The sequence below is a fragment of the Cervus elaphus genome, chromosome 20 (assembly GCF_910594005.1).
Source record: "Cervus elaphus chromosome 20, mCerEla1.1, whole genome shotgun sequence".
NCBI classification, from domain to species: Eukaryota; Metazoa; Chordata; class Mammalia; order Artiodactyla; family Cervidae; genus Cervus; species Cervus elaphus.
In genome coordinates, this window is record NC_057834.1 from 81,523,267 (window position 1) to 81,536,559 (window position 13,293).

General features: G+C 42.2%; 1 protein-coding gene and 1 pseudogene across 15 annotated transcripts in view; one reads left to right on the forward strand and one right to left on the reverse strand.

Annotated features, from left to right (window-relative positions):
- Window positions 1-368: 368 nt before the first annotated feature.
- On the reverse strand, window positions 369-945 carry LOC122676774 (annotated as a pseudogene).
- A 9,880-nt stretch (window positions 946-10,825) lies between these two features.
- Window positions 10,826-13,293, forward strand: part of LOC122676920 (SSX family member 2 interacting protein) — a 55,429-nt gene continuing 52,961 nt past the window's right edge. For 8 of the 15 annotated variants that reach the window (XM_043876500.1, XM_043876504.1, XM_043876505.1 and 5 more), the window contains exon 1: window positions 10,826-10,976. The gene's annotated coding sequence lies outside the window, so the exon portion shown is untranslated. Of the gene's footprint in view, window positions 10,977-11,075; window positions 11,224-13,293 lie in introns of those variants that run through there. The other 7 variants (XM_043876502.1, XM_043876509.1, XM_043876501.1 and 4 more) reach the window with 6 other exon arrangements.

Below are 13,293 nucleotides of genomic sequence, written 5' to 3' on the forward strand. Positions count from 1 at the left end.
AATTGTTAGCAGTACATAACTGATCAAACATGGCTATATTACAAATTGATAACTATTTTTAAGCATAAAAATAAAACATGTTAGAAAAATGGAGGGGCCTTTTTTCCCTAGTGGATTTGGGGATGAGTATTATAGAGTAATATTGAGTTTCACCCCAACTCTAATCATGAGTTTGATACTGTTCTTATAGATATAATTGCTGAAGCAGTTTGTTCACAGAAGTAAGTAGATGGGAACTGAAGGGATTTGCTGTAGCCCTGTTACTCAGTTCCTTGAACTGCTTTCAACTATATGCCAAAAATCATGTGATGATCTGTTCCTTAAAGTATTTTTTCTTCCTACTGGTTGTCAAATAACCCTTTATTGAATTATGTTCCTTTGCAGTTCTTAACCAGCTGGCATTCCACCACACCACTGTTGGATTCGTCTATGATGTCATGAGGATGACCGCCATCCACATCAGAGCCCATAGACCTGGCAATCCCCAGGATCTCTTTAATGGTTCCAGAGTATTCTGGAGCTAAAGACTGGTGTTGCATCTGCTGGGCAATGTGGATGACCTCATCAAAAGCGATGTTTCCACTGTGCTTAATAATTTTTTGCTTCCTTCTGTCCTTTGGTTGCTCCTTAAAGGTTTTGATGATCAGGATAGACACAGAAGGTACCACCTCAATCTGGGCCTGTCTGTTCTGAACGATCAGCTTCACTGTAGTCCTCAGATCCTTCCAACCACCAGCTGCTTTTGCAATGTTATCACCAACCTCTTTTGGAGACAGACCCAGGGAGCCGAGCTTGGGAGCCAGGATAGACGTGGCACAGACTTCTCCATGGGTGCCCCTCAGGTATATAACTTTGTCTCCTTAGGGTCTAACTTAGGTGACATGGTGAGGCAGCTGGTGTCAGATAAACCTGGATTTCAGAGGACTGAAGAAAATGGCACCTTGGCCTCCTTCAAGTTGAAATCGGAACTAAAGCCATTTAAATTATTTTTAGTGCTCTAGCAGGTAACGCTTTTGTTTTCCAGTCATCACAGTCATCCCTTTTCTCAGCACTCACAAAGGCTTCTAATTTTCCATGTTTTGTGCAACTAAGGTCAATGCACCACAGTATGACGTGGAATTTGTAAGAAGAAAGATTTTCTTATGTTAAATGGGAAAATGGAAATTGTTTTTAAAAAAGGGGAGGTATGGAAAAGAGATTGCAAGCATGTTTTCAGGCAGATAAATCTTAGGAAGGTATAGGAATGAAAGTTGAGGGACTTCCCTGGTAGTCCATGGCTAAGACTCTGTGCTCCCAATGCAGGGGGCCTGGGTTCAGTCCCTGGTAAGGGAACTAGAACCCACATCCCATAGTTAAGACCTGGTGCAGCAGATAAATAAATAAATATTTTTTAAAAAAGAAAGTTAAGAATGTGGAATTGAGTCCCTTAAAACTATCCATGCTCTGTACTACTGGAGAGTCTTCATATACATGGGCAGATATGGTTATCCTGGTTTGAAGATTTCTATTCAATAGTCAGCAGGCATTTGAACAAAAATGAGTGGAGAATGAGAGGTGAAGGCAGTCCTAAATACTGGGTATGACATGGTGGTTAAGATAAGAGCTCTGTAAATCCTAACTCTGAAATTTCCTAGCAGGGTATTCTTGAGCAAATTAACCTCTACGTAATTTCTTAATTACAAATTTAGAAATAAAGGCAATAATAATACCTACCTCATAGGGTTGTATTGAGAATTTGAAGAATTAATATGTAAGCACTTAGAATACTGTTTGACAATAATTACTCAAATCATTGACATGCATACTAGGAAATGATTATACATGACTAGAAATGAGTTTCATATGACTGAGTCCTAAATAAATTAAAATTCCATATATACTTTGCTCTTAGCAAAGCTAATCATTTAATTTGTAAATTCAATGAAAAGTACAAGTATAAGGCAAAGCCAGGTTCCGTGTCCAGAGTTTGCAGGCTTATGCTACCTCTTGAGAAAACAACAACAACAAAAATAAAAGAAACAAAAGGTATATGAGTTATAAAGTTATTCTTTCTAGATCAAAGCATAGCCTATGTTAGGTAAAATTTATAATCTTATTTTGAAGTGGCAAGAAAAGTGTTTGATGTGCTCTTTCCCCATCTTTTATAACCACAAAAAGTCCCATTATTTCCATTCAGGATATCTTCCCCCACACACACACTATTACTAAATATACCATCCAAACTTCTGGTGCTTTGAGGTTCAGGGGTTTTGCCTTGCTACTAACACTGGGGCTTCAGGACATCATACTCAACAGTCTTTGTTAAATGAAAATTAGAGATTTTTTTCAATATTACTTTATTTCTCTTGTATTTCTAATTGTCCTCGCCTCCACCCATTCTAAATTTGATAGCTTATACCATAAGTTATGGAAAAACACAACAAAGAGTTTGAAAACCCTCATTTGAATAACAGTGACTTCAGGAACAGCTGCTAAGATAAAATAAATCCAAGAGAGCTCAGCAAGCAGAATGCAATGGCTTTTCTTTTTAAAGGGACAGGAAGATTCACTCACTATTGTAAGCCTTAAGCAGTTACTCTAAATCAATACTATATTTTAATTGATATCTAAGTTTTTCAACTCTGAATTTTTATGGGGTGTTTTAACCCATATACAGAGGATTCTCTTCTGTTTTTTTTTTCCACTGTATTTCAATTTGAACAATTGTTTGATGATATCATTGATAGAGGTTTACAAAGCAGAAAATAAAATCCACCAGGAATCAAGCTTTCAGATTTCTTCTTCACTGAGAATGTAGAAAGAAACAAAACAAAAAACTTTACCTAGTGAAATAGAAATAATGAGATCAAATGGAAATTTATTACTAAGACAAAATTGCATTGCCAGTTGCAGAATAAAAGGATAAAAATTGGTTTGTTGATTGCAACATCTTTGTCTTCTGTACTGAGATTCATATTACAGAAACTCTTCATTAAAATAGTACACAGAAGTCTGGATTTTAAATAATTAAGTGAAGGGACTTCCCTGATGGTCCAGTGGTTGACTCCATACTTTCATTACACAGCGAGTGCATGGGTTCAATTTCTTTTGGGGAACTAGGACCTTCCCATGCCAAATGCTGTGGCCAAAAAACAGAGAAAAACAAACAAACAACCCAACAAACTGAGCTTAGGAAGTAAGGATAAGCAGAACTCTCTTAAGAAAATCCAACATATTAAAATATAATCTTATAGACTGGATGAATAAGGAGATTATTTTTCCTACAAAAGTGTCATTCATTATGCAAATAGATTTATTTTTTAAATATCTAGCTTCACTAGTACACTTAGATTATGACTTGATTTCTAAATACATTATTTACATATGACGTTTGTTGGAATATATATATAACATAATGACTAGCCAGAAGACATTGAGCTGAAGCCTAAAATTTTCAGAATAGCAAATTATTTCATGAAAAGCTGTATTTATCAAAGTGTCTTAATTTTTCTGGCCTAGTTAAATCAGTAAAGAAAAAATAAAATTTAGAAAAATGTTAATATCCAAGATACACAGTTACAGTTCAAAGCAAAGACAGAGTCCCACATGTTCTTGCTGCTTCTTTATTTCATTCAGCCCTCTGTAAATAACTCCTATACTTCATTTCTCATTGACTTTTTTGCTCACTTGACTATTTTCACATGTGGCAGCTGAATATATTTGTACCAATAAAATGAAATATCACACCCTTAGATCATTTCACGAAAGTTCTTTTTTCAATGTATCATATTTGGCTGCAATAATCAAACAACCTAACTAGAAGTGCCGTAGACCATGAAGCACTTATTGTTTACTAAACAGAATGCCCAGAGGAAGAAAACCCCAGGTGGACTTGGGAGCTCAGTGATGTCAACATGGACCCAAGTGGACTAGACAGCATTTCAGTCCAGGCAGTCAGACTCAAGTGTTGATGGATCATTCTGTCTTCCTGGGAAACTCTGAGTTCTTGTAGTGAAAGAAGAAAGAAGGCAGTTGTTAGTTGCTCAGTCATGTCCAACTGTTTGCAACCCCATGAACTGTAGACCACCAGGCTCCTCTGTCCATGGGATTCTCCAGGCAAGAATACTGAAGTGGGTTGCCATTTCTTCTTCCAGGGGATATTCCTGACCCAGGGATCAAACATGGGTCTCCTGCGTTGCAGACAGATTCTTCACCATCTGAGCCACCAGGGAAGCCCTCTTGTAGTGAGCAAGGACTTAAAATCTCTCAGTCTCTTACATGGTAATCATTTAATAAGTATTCATTAAACAGTTAAGGAAATTTTAAAATAAGAGCAGGAAAACTAAGACTATGTGCAATAAAAGGGTGCTTTGGTGTTGAATGATGTCACAACTATTCAAGTTAAGGCTGGATCTTTGTGCTGTGTGGTTTTTAAATAGATCTCAGTATAACTAAAAAACATTTTGGGTCATTTATACTTCCTTTGGGTCATTTTGGGTCTTCCTACTTCCTTGGAGTCTCTTTTGTTGTCCTCTCAATGCTCGGTGTTTAAATTTGCAAGTTTAGAAATGTGGACTGAGCCAAACTGCTCTGTATGAGAAAGCTTTGGAGGTCACTGTAGTCAGCAAGGTAAGCTGTGTGCAGTGTTTCTGTGCTTGTATGCTTTGTATGTGCACTCACTGCATTTCCTAAGGGAGGGATACTTCTCTTTTGGAAATACAGGGTTTGAGAACTACTCTGGTTGGTACCTGATTAGTTTTCTATGATAGCACCTTATTAACTGTTGGAGTGATTTATGCAAAATCAAATTTTACATGATGTATTTTAAACTTAATAAATCAATTTTAGGACAAATAGAAAGTTGAAAATCGGAGTTAGAGCTTGGTAAAAATCACTAGGCTCAAAAACAAACAAATCAACAACAACAACAAAACCCTTAACAAATAAAAAAAAATCCACTTTAAAAGAAATGATAGAGCAAAACATTCAGCACACCAGACAAAAATCTAAAGCACCAAGAGTGAAATTCCTAGAAGATGATCAAGCATTTTGTCTGCTGTTCTGTGTGTTTGTGTGTGGTGGTGGGGCAGGATGGGGGTAGGGTAGTGACAAGCAGCAGGATGGGTAATGGATAGTTTTCTGAGAATCTTCACCTGGGTGGAGATGAGAAGAAGAGGGAACTATAGTGGTCTGCTTTTTCTGCAAACTCAGCCAGCACTTTATAAATGGCATAGGACTCATTTCAAGCTCAACTATTACTGGCCTAAATCCAATGGGATTGGCCAGAAATGAATCATCTTTGGAAATGTAGCATGATCCAGAGACTCACTCAGGAGCTAGAGGAGCCAAGCACAGCTAAGAGTAAGGCCACCTTTTAGACCAGGAAGCAGACCTAAAAATGGTCTGGTCTCTGCCTACTGTCAGGCTTGCAGTGTCAAGATTGTCCCAAGGCCCTAGTCCCTTTCCCTCTCCTCCATGGAGAAATCCCTGGCCACTCCGGCCCACAGTGAGGACTCTGAAGTCTCAGGGCCTTTGGAATTTGTCCTATATTTTGTAGTTAATTACAAACAGCTTAAGTTGATCTTGTGAATAAAATGAGGTTATGGATACGAAAGTTCCTAGTACGGAATCTAGTGAGACTTTGTTTTTCCACTCTGTCACCCCTCGAAAGACAGTTCTGGCCAGGGCACAGAAGTGACGAAAGCGGGGCCCTGAAGGAGAGGTGACTCAGCCCTTCTCCTCATCTGTTATAACACACAGGCCCTGACAAGCAATGTTCCTCACTAGATCCAGAAACTGTTGCTGCTATTGAAATAATCCAGATGGTACGAATTACACCAGAAAGCCTTTATAAGTTGGCCCATTATTATCCAGATTTGAAGATACATGTTATTAGAAGCAATGTGACCTGAATGCTTACTGGGGTATTTGAAAAACTGGTTTCTGAAGAACAAAAATAAGTAAATATGGAGTGGATTATTAATTTACTACATGTAAAAATCAGAGCCTGTTTATTTCAGCAAAATTAAAATACTTTAAAATTATAATAATACATACTTATAAAAATTCATATATCACAGGAGTTAATACAATGTAAAGCAATTTCACTTTTAACAGTATGGTTAGCAACTGTCCAGTGAAGGCATGAAGAGGTTGGGGCTACAGAGGCAAATATGATCAACAAGGTCCCTGCCTTCATGGGGTTTACATTCTAGCAGGAGGAAACAGATAGTCAGCAAGCAAATAAGTAGACAAACCAGACATGGGATATATGGAAGTGGGATCTCAATGATGGAAAAAAAAAGTCACAGTGTTGAACTCTTGTTAGGAGAACCTTCCAGCAGACTGAATTGCAGGTTCAAAGGGCCAGACAAGAAAAAAGAGGGCCACTACATATAGTATATCACTTTAGTATACCAAAGTAAGCATTCCAAGAGGAGTATAGGGGTCAGATCATGCAAAATCTGGGTAGGAAGGTCAATTTCATTTAACACTATAAGGCCATGAAAGAGTCTTAATTGAAGGGGAGGGCAGCAGAGAGAATCTGATCTTCCATTTTGAAAAAAAGTAAGGGCAAGAACGGAAGTCTGTAGACCAGACATGTTGGAAGAGATTCACTCACACATACACTGAAACATATAGAGCTTAAAATATATGTACACTCTTCCTGCAACTTGCTACTAGTGTTATTTTTAGAACTCCTCTTTGAAATTATGTTCACAGTCACTTTACTGTCTTAGAAAATCAAACACATTTTGTTTTTTGACCTTTCCCTATCCACCCAAATGCAGTAACTTAGTTGGAAAACACAGGTTTTGGCATTTTTAACATGACTCCAGAATGTGTTCATCAGATTTGGCTTTGAATAACTTTTGGATCATTCCAAAAATCAGATTTATTCTCAAAGAAAGAATTCTTTTCAAAAATTCCATGTCTACAAATGTGATACTTTTAAGCAGCATCATAGGAACATGTACATACTTGGACAAGGTGGTTTATTTGAAATGAAAAACATCCATTTAAAGTTATATTTATTCACTGGTAATTATTGAGCACTAATCACTAAGTGCCAGGCACTGTTTTAGGTACCGGGCATACATCAGTGAAGGCTTCCCAGGTGGCTCAGTGGTAGTAAAGAATCCTCCAGCCAATGCAGGAGGTGAGACTCAGGTTCGATCCCTGGGTCGGGAAGATCTTCTGGAAAAGGAAATGGCAACCCACTCCAGTATTCTTGCCTGGAAAATTCCAGGGACAGAGGAACCTGGTGGGCTACAGTTCATGGGGTCACAAAGAGTTGGACGTGACTGGGCACACACACACCAGTGAACAATGAGACAAAACCTGTCCCTGCTGGGCTTACATTCTAGTAAAGTAATTCGATCTACAATCTAGTAAAGTAGTAAAAAACAAACAACAAATAAGACTAAGTGAACTCTGTTAATTCAGAAGTTCAAGATTAATATAATCTTCAATATGGTTGAAGATTATATAAAGAGCAAGGTGAGAGAGCTTTAGGAAGCTGGGGCGGGGGGGCTTCCAATTTTAAATAATGTTGTTAGGTTGGGCCTCACAAAGAAGGTGACTTTGGTTAGATCTGAAAGGGCAGCGATAAGTAATATAAACATTAAGGACAAGAAACATCAAACTGACTAACAGTGCAAAGGTTCTAAGGTAGGAAAGTCCTGGCAAGGATGAGGAGCACTGTGGTGGCTAATGGTTGAGTAAGGGAGAGAGTTGTAGGTTACAAGATCAGAGAGGTAAGGAGATGGAGGGCAAGTGATAAGAAACTTGTAGCCATGGAAGGAAATTTGACTTTAACACTGACTGAAGGAAACAAAGCAGAAAAGGGGCATGACATATTATTCTGACCACTGTGATAAAGACTACAGAGGAACAAGGATGGAAGTTGTTATGTTTTTTGGAAAACACCACCACCTGATAATCAATCTCCTAATTTTGCCAGGAAAGGGGAAAGTAACCACAGTTAAACATTAAGAAACATTCCAGATCATGTCTTTCCCCTTTGTTTCCTTTAGAGCAAAGTCCTATTAGGCCCAATTCCATTGTCTCTGGGCCCAAAGTGCCCTTAGACCATTTTCAGGCTGCAGCCAAGTTCTTTATCTTTATCCTGTACATTAGCCAGGATCTTCTTGGCTGCAAGAAACTGCAACCCATGATCGCTCAATTGCTTCAATCGTGTCTGATTCTTTGTGACCCTACGAACTGTAGCCCACCAGGCTCCTCTGTCCATGGGATTCTCCAGGCAAGAATACTGGAGTGGGTTGCCAAGCCTTCCTCCAGATCTTCCCAATCCAGGGATCAAACCCGTATTTCCTGGCTCTCCTGTGTTGCAGAGAGATTTTTTTCCTCTGAGCCACTGGAGAAGCCCCAAGGAATTGCATACCTGACCCAAAATGGCTTGGGCATCAGGCCACTTACTATGTCATACGTGAGTGGTCATAAGGTATGCAGAGCCAGGGTAGGTTAACTTAGCCACTCAGTGACCTTTTGGTTCTAGGTTACCATTCCTATATTTTCTTTGCTCATTGTTTCAGGATGTACCACCATAGGTTGAAACATATCTTGCTAACTGGAAGATAGCCAAGGCAAGAAGTAAGGAAAAAACTTTTTAGGGGCTCTCAGAAATAAAACCCTCCCCCTCGAGTCCCTTTTCCCCACCTTCCCATTATGTTCACACCACACGCTTAGTTCCTAAAACAGTCACTGACAAAGGGGGACAGAGAAGCAAGACCTGTCTAGACTGGTGGCTTTCAGAGCATTAATCTGAGGAAGGGGAGAGGGTGTTAAGAGCTGATCCCCAAGACCCTTTCAGGGAGTCTGCAAGGTCAAAACTATTCTAACATTAAAATGTTATTTGCCTTTTTTTTAAAAACTCCCATTCTGAGGGTACAATGGAGTTTTCCAGGGGCCACCTGAAATAGTGCAACAGATTGAATGCAGCAGATTTGAAAATCCAGTTTTCTTCCATTAGGCTGGATATCATAGATATTTGCAAATTTTTAAAGTAACACCACTCTTGCTACTATTTTAGGGGGAAATATGGTTATTTTCCATTAAAATGTGCTATTTATGATAAGATGTAATTATTTTTTAGATAAGTATTTTTAGATTTCTGTTTTAATTTTAGTATAGTAAATACTAATACATATAACCCACATAAACAAAAGCTTTTGGGGGCCCTCAATAACTTTTAGGAGTGGAAAGTGGGTCTCTAGAGCAAGACAGTAAAGCGCTGGTTTAATTTGATAGGTCTGATTCACCCCTGTGGCCAGGGGCAGAGCCAGAACTTTTCCTAACTCACCTTCTTCTGACCCAAGCCTTCTTAAAATCCTACTCTGTAAATTGTTAGGCCACAGCAGGAAGTCGCAGACGCAGCTTATTGAATTAGCCTACCTCCATGCTTCTGGCTAATCGGATAGTAAGCTCTTGCTTTTGACAGTGAGGCAGTTAAATGGTCAAAATGAAGCTGGAAGTGTTACTTCAAAGACAAACGTCACACGAACTTGCTTCTTAAGATGGGAAGGGGTGTGGGGTTTTGAGGGGTGGACAGTTGAAACTTCAGAACTCTTCTCGAGAGCAGGGGTAACCCCCCTCTAGTCTCATCAGTTGTCTGGGTTAGCGATTAATTATTGGTAATAATTGGCTTTCCTTACCACCAGCCTGCACTGTGGCGTCTTTCTTTATAAGGAGGGCCTGTCATTCACCTATGCTTACCTGCATCAGTCCTGGCCTCACGACAGCTTAGGCCAAAGTAACAGGAAGGTTACCTTGGATTCTGAAGTTGTCGCCATGGCATGTTCATGTTCTCGCCTTGATCTTTCATCCAGGATTGGGGCTGGATAGAAGTGTGTGAACTGGAAGAAGGCACTCCTTTCTCCCTTGTTCTTCAGTTTTAACAATTCTTGTCCTTCTCTAAAAGTATTTTGGTTTCAAAGTGCTCTCAGGATCCTCCTTAAAATACCAAACCTGTTTTTACTCTCTTGAGTAAATTTCTTGGCTTCACTTAAAGAAAAAAAATCTATCCAAGTACGTCTTTGTTTTATAACTCAACTCATATGCCTGCGATTTCTCCATCTGATCTCCTTCCTTTTTCTGGCCTCTCATCTACGCTGGAGAATTTTAGGAGGCCATGGAACACGGGAGGAGCAGCCATGACCCTGGCTAAGGGAGTAGCGGGCATACATTTTCTTTGCGCATATTTTGATCAGTGGGTGTGGGGCAGTTTTGCTTAATCTTCTAATTCACGAGTGCCTTTTCTTAGACTTCCCGCTGTCTTCCGCCTGGGTCCAACTCTTGCCCTAAATTTACATGAACTTTTCTCCTTGGCATCGACTCTCAGCGCTTGAACCTCCCTTCCCCTGGGCCTGACCTAATTCTGGGTGCCGGCTGTTGTTTGGTTTATTTCCCCCACTTTTTCAAGCCCACAGAGCTTTACTGGGCGCTTCACTTTTGCTCGAGTGGGTGCTGGGGTTCACAGGGGCTCGGGGACATGTGCTTTGAAGCAGCCACGACCCCGCCACCCGCCCCTAGCCCCATGAAGCCCGGGGCCCCGAGCTCCGCGGGTGTGAGGAGGGGGTGGAGAGCAGGACTCGGCAGGGTGAATCACAGGGCGTAACAGGTGCCGGGAGCCGCAGCTGCGCCCGCATCCCGCTCAGGCTCTAGGGATGAGGTTTTCTTTTTCTCCGGGTTTTTTTGGAGGTGCCACCGGACCAATGCAGGCCGCTGTTGTTCATCGCCTAGCAACTGGCGGAGCCAATGGGAAGCGGCTAGGCCTTGCGAACCTGCGGAGCAGGGGAGGTGGCCGCGAGGGGTGGGGCGGAGCCCGGCCCGGGGCGGGGAAGGCGGGAGCCGTAGGTGGAGGCGGGGCCGTCGGCCCGGGCTCAGCGTGCAGCCGCGCCTGTGCGGGCCCTCCGGGCTGCGCGAGCAGGTCTAGGACTCCGAGCGGTGCTTCCCCGCCACAGCCGGGGGTCGTGAAGGTGAGAGCCTCACCCGGCGCCGGGATTGTGACGCGTCCTCCTGGGGAGGGGCGACGGCGCCTGCGGGGACTGGGGCAGGCGGTCGGGCGGGCGCCGGCCGGGGTCGGGAGGGCGGGCGCGGAGGTGAGCGGCGGCACCTGGCGCGGCGCCCCGCTTCTCTGCGGGAGCCTCGGCACGGCCGTTGGGGCCGTTGGAGGAGGCGGGCGAGCGTTGACCCCCCGGCTGCGCCTGGAGGAGGAGGTGGGAGGTAGGTGCCGACTCGGGGACCGCTCCCGCTGATCGTCGCAGAGCGGAGCCCCAAACCCTCTTCGGGATGGAGAGAGGGTGGCGCCTGGCGCGGGATGACGAGCGACGCGGGGACGTGGAGGAGGAGGGGATGGCCAGTTTGGGGCTGAAGTGTCCGCCGAGCAGGAGCTGCGGGGCTCGCGGGCTTCGGGGTTGTTAGCTCGAGCCGCAGGGGCCAGTCGTTAGGAGTGGTCGGTGGCCGCTGCAGGGGAAGAGAACCCCCCTACCGGTCTGGTTAAAAGACTAGGGCAACAACTTACATCATCTCAAGGCTGGCGTGTGTGAGGATGTTTTGGTGTAGAAATCTGTAGTAAAGTACAGTAAACTGAAGTGTGAGCTTCCTGCTGTCTTTCGAGCCTGTTCCAATCGCCCAGTTATGCAAGTCACTTGGGCTAGGAAATGTCATCTGCTAAGTAATTTTTTTCTCAGCACGTATAACGTGGGAATCTTTAGGTTATTACTTCCATTACTAGTTGTGATCTCCAAATTACCATTAATGGCAACGTGGATAATAGTTTTTATTGAATCTGAGAGAGCTGACATTTCCCTTTTCTGAACCCCATAATGGGGCGACGATTAGAAGAGGCACTCTTCCCAGAGTGGTTCGGAGGTGTAAGGGCGGGGGGGGGCTGCCTGGAATTTAAAATTGCTGGGCTCCCCTAACAGTTCAGATTAGCGTCTGGATCTAGAGTTGGCTAGGAATGATAGGTGTCTTGGCTCAGGAGGGATTGGTTTACAGTTTAAGTAGGAGAAAATTCTGGCAGCCTGGATCCTGAACTGAAAAGGTAGGTATGACTTGACACATTTAGGGGACTGAGCAAACTTGGATAGAATTAGAGATCAGGAGAGAGAGAGAAAAATGCCTTTAAAGTTTGCTTCATGCTCTTTTGACATTTAGAAGAAGTTAGAGGTAGATTTATGAATTTGGATTCAGTCAGCAAAACTTAATCCATCAAATCTCGTGTCCTACAGCTATCATAACCTGCAGGTCTAGGAAGCTTCTGTTATTCATTCAAGTTAAACAAGTAAAAGCTAATAATGAGTTTGATGCTCTTTTCTGCCTGCTGGCAGTGAGAGTTTCTCAGAATGGTGGTTTGAAGAGAGGAACAGGAACGGATATTTAAAATGAAGGCTCTTTCAGTGACTTGCTGGGACTCTTCAGTCAAGTCATTTTATATCCTTCCTTCCCTCATCTGTACAATGAAGATAATCATGGCCCAGGATTTAGTAACATGGGTGAAGCAGCTTGAAGATAACTGCAAAGACTTAGTTATTCTAGGATGAAATGTGAGGATCTCTTCCTAACACATTGTGCCTTGTGACAGGACTTGTTAAAGCACTTTGTGTTGGAAACATGCTGAGGCAGTATGTAAGAGAAAGAACATTAACTGTTAAGATGATGTGCGTAAGGCCTCAAGGCTGACACGTTATATTTTGGGGCTGTCTGAAAACCTCACATAGCTTCTTTTGACCAAGCTAGCTATGACTCAGGTTTTATAAAAGATATTGAGTGCCTTCATTGTGGTATGCATCTAGAAATAAAAAGATAAAAAAGATGCTGCCCCAGAATTGTGTCGTTTAATTCATCTTACACACTTAAGTCGGAGCACTTTCAGAGCTTTGTGTGTGTGTGTGGTTGGATTTTTAAATTTTATTTAAAAAGGATAAACTACAAATGACCAAAAGAGATTAAAACGGAGCAATTAACAAAAATCTAACAAAATGTCAGCTTTATTTTTTATCTCCCCCCACTAAAATGTAAGTAAGTCCCACGAGGCTAGTTTCTTACACCTACTTGTTTGTTGCTCTGGTGGTTTAGTCACTGAGTTGTGTCCGACTCTTGTGACTCCATGGACTATAGCCTGCCAGGCTCCTGTGTCCATGGAATTTTCCAGGCAAGAATACTGGAGTGGGTTGCCATTTCCTCCTCCAGGGGATCTTCCTGACCCAGGGATCAAACCCACGTCTCCTGCATTGACAGGCAGATTCTTTACCATGAGCCACCAGGGAAACCCAGTTTGGTAGTTGGAAG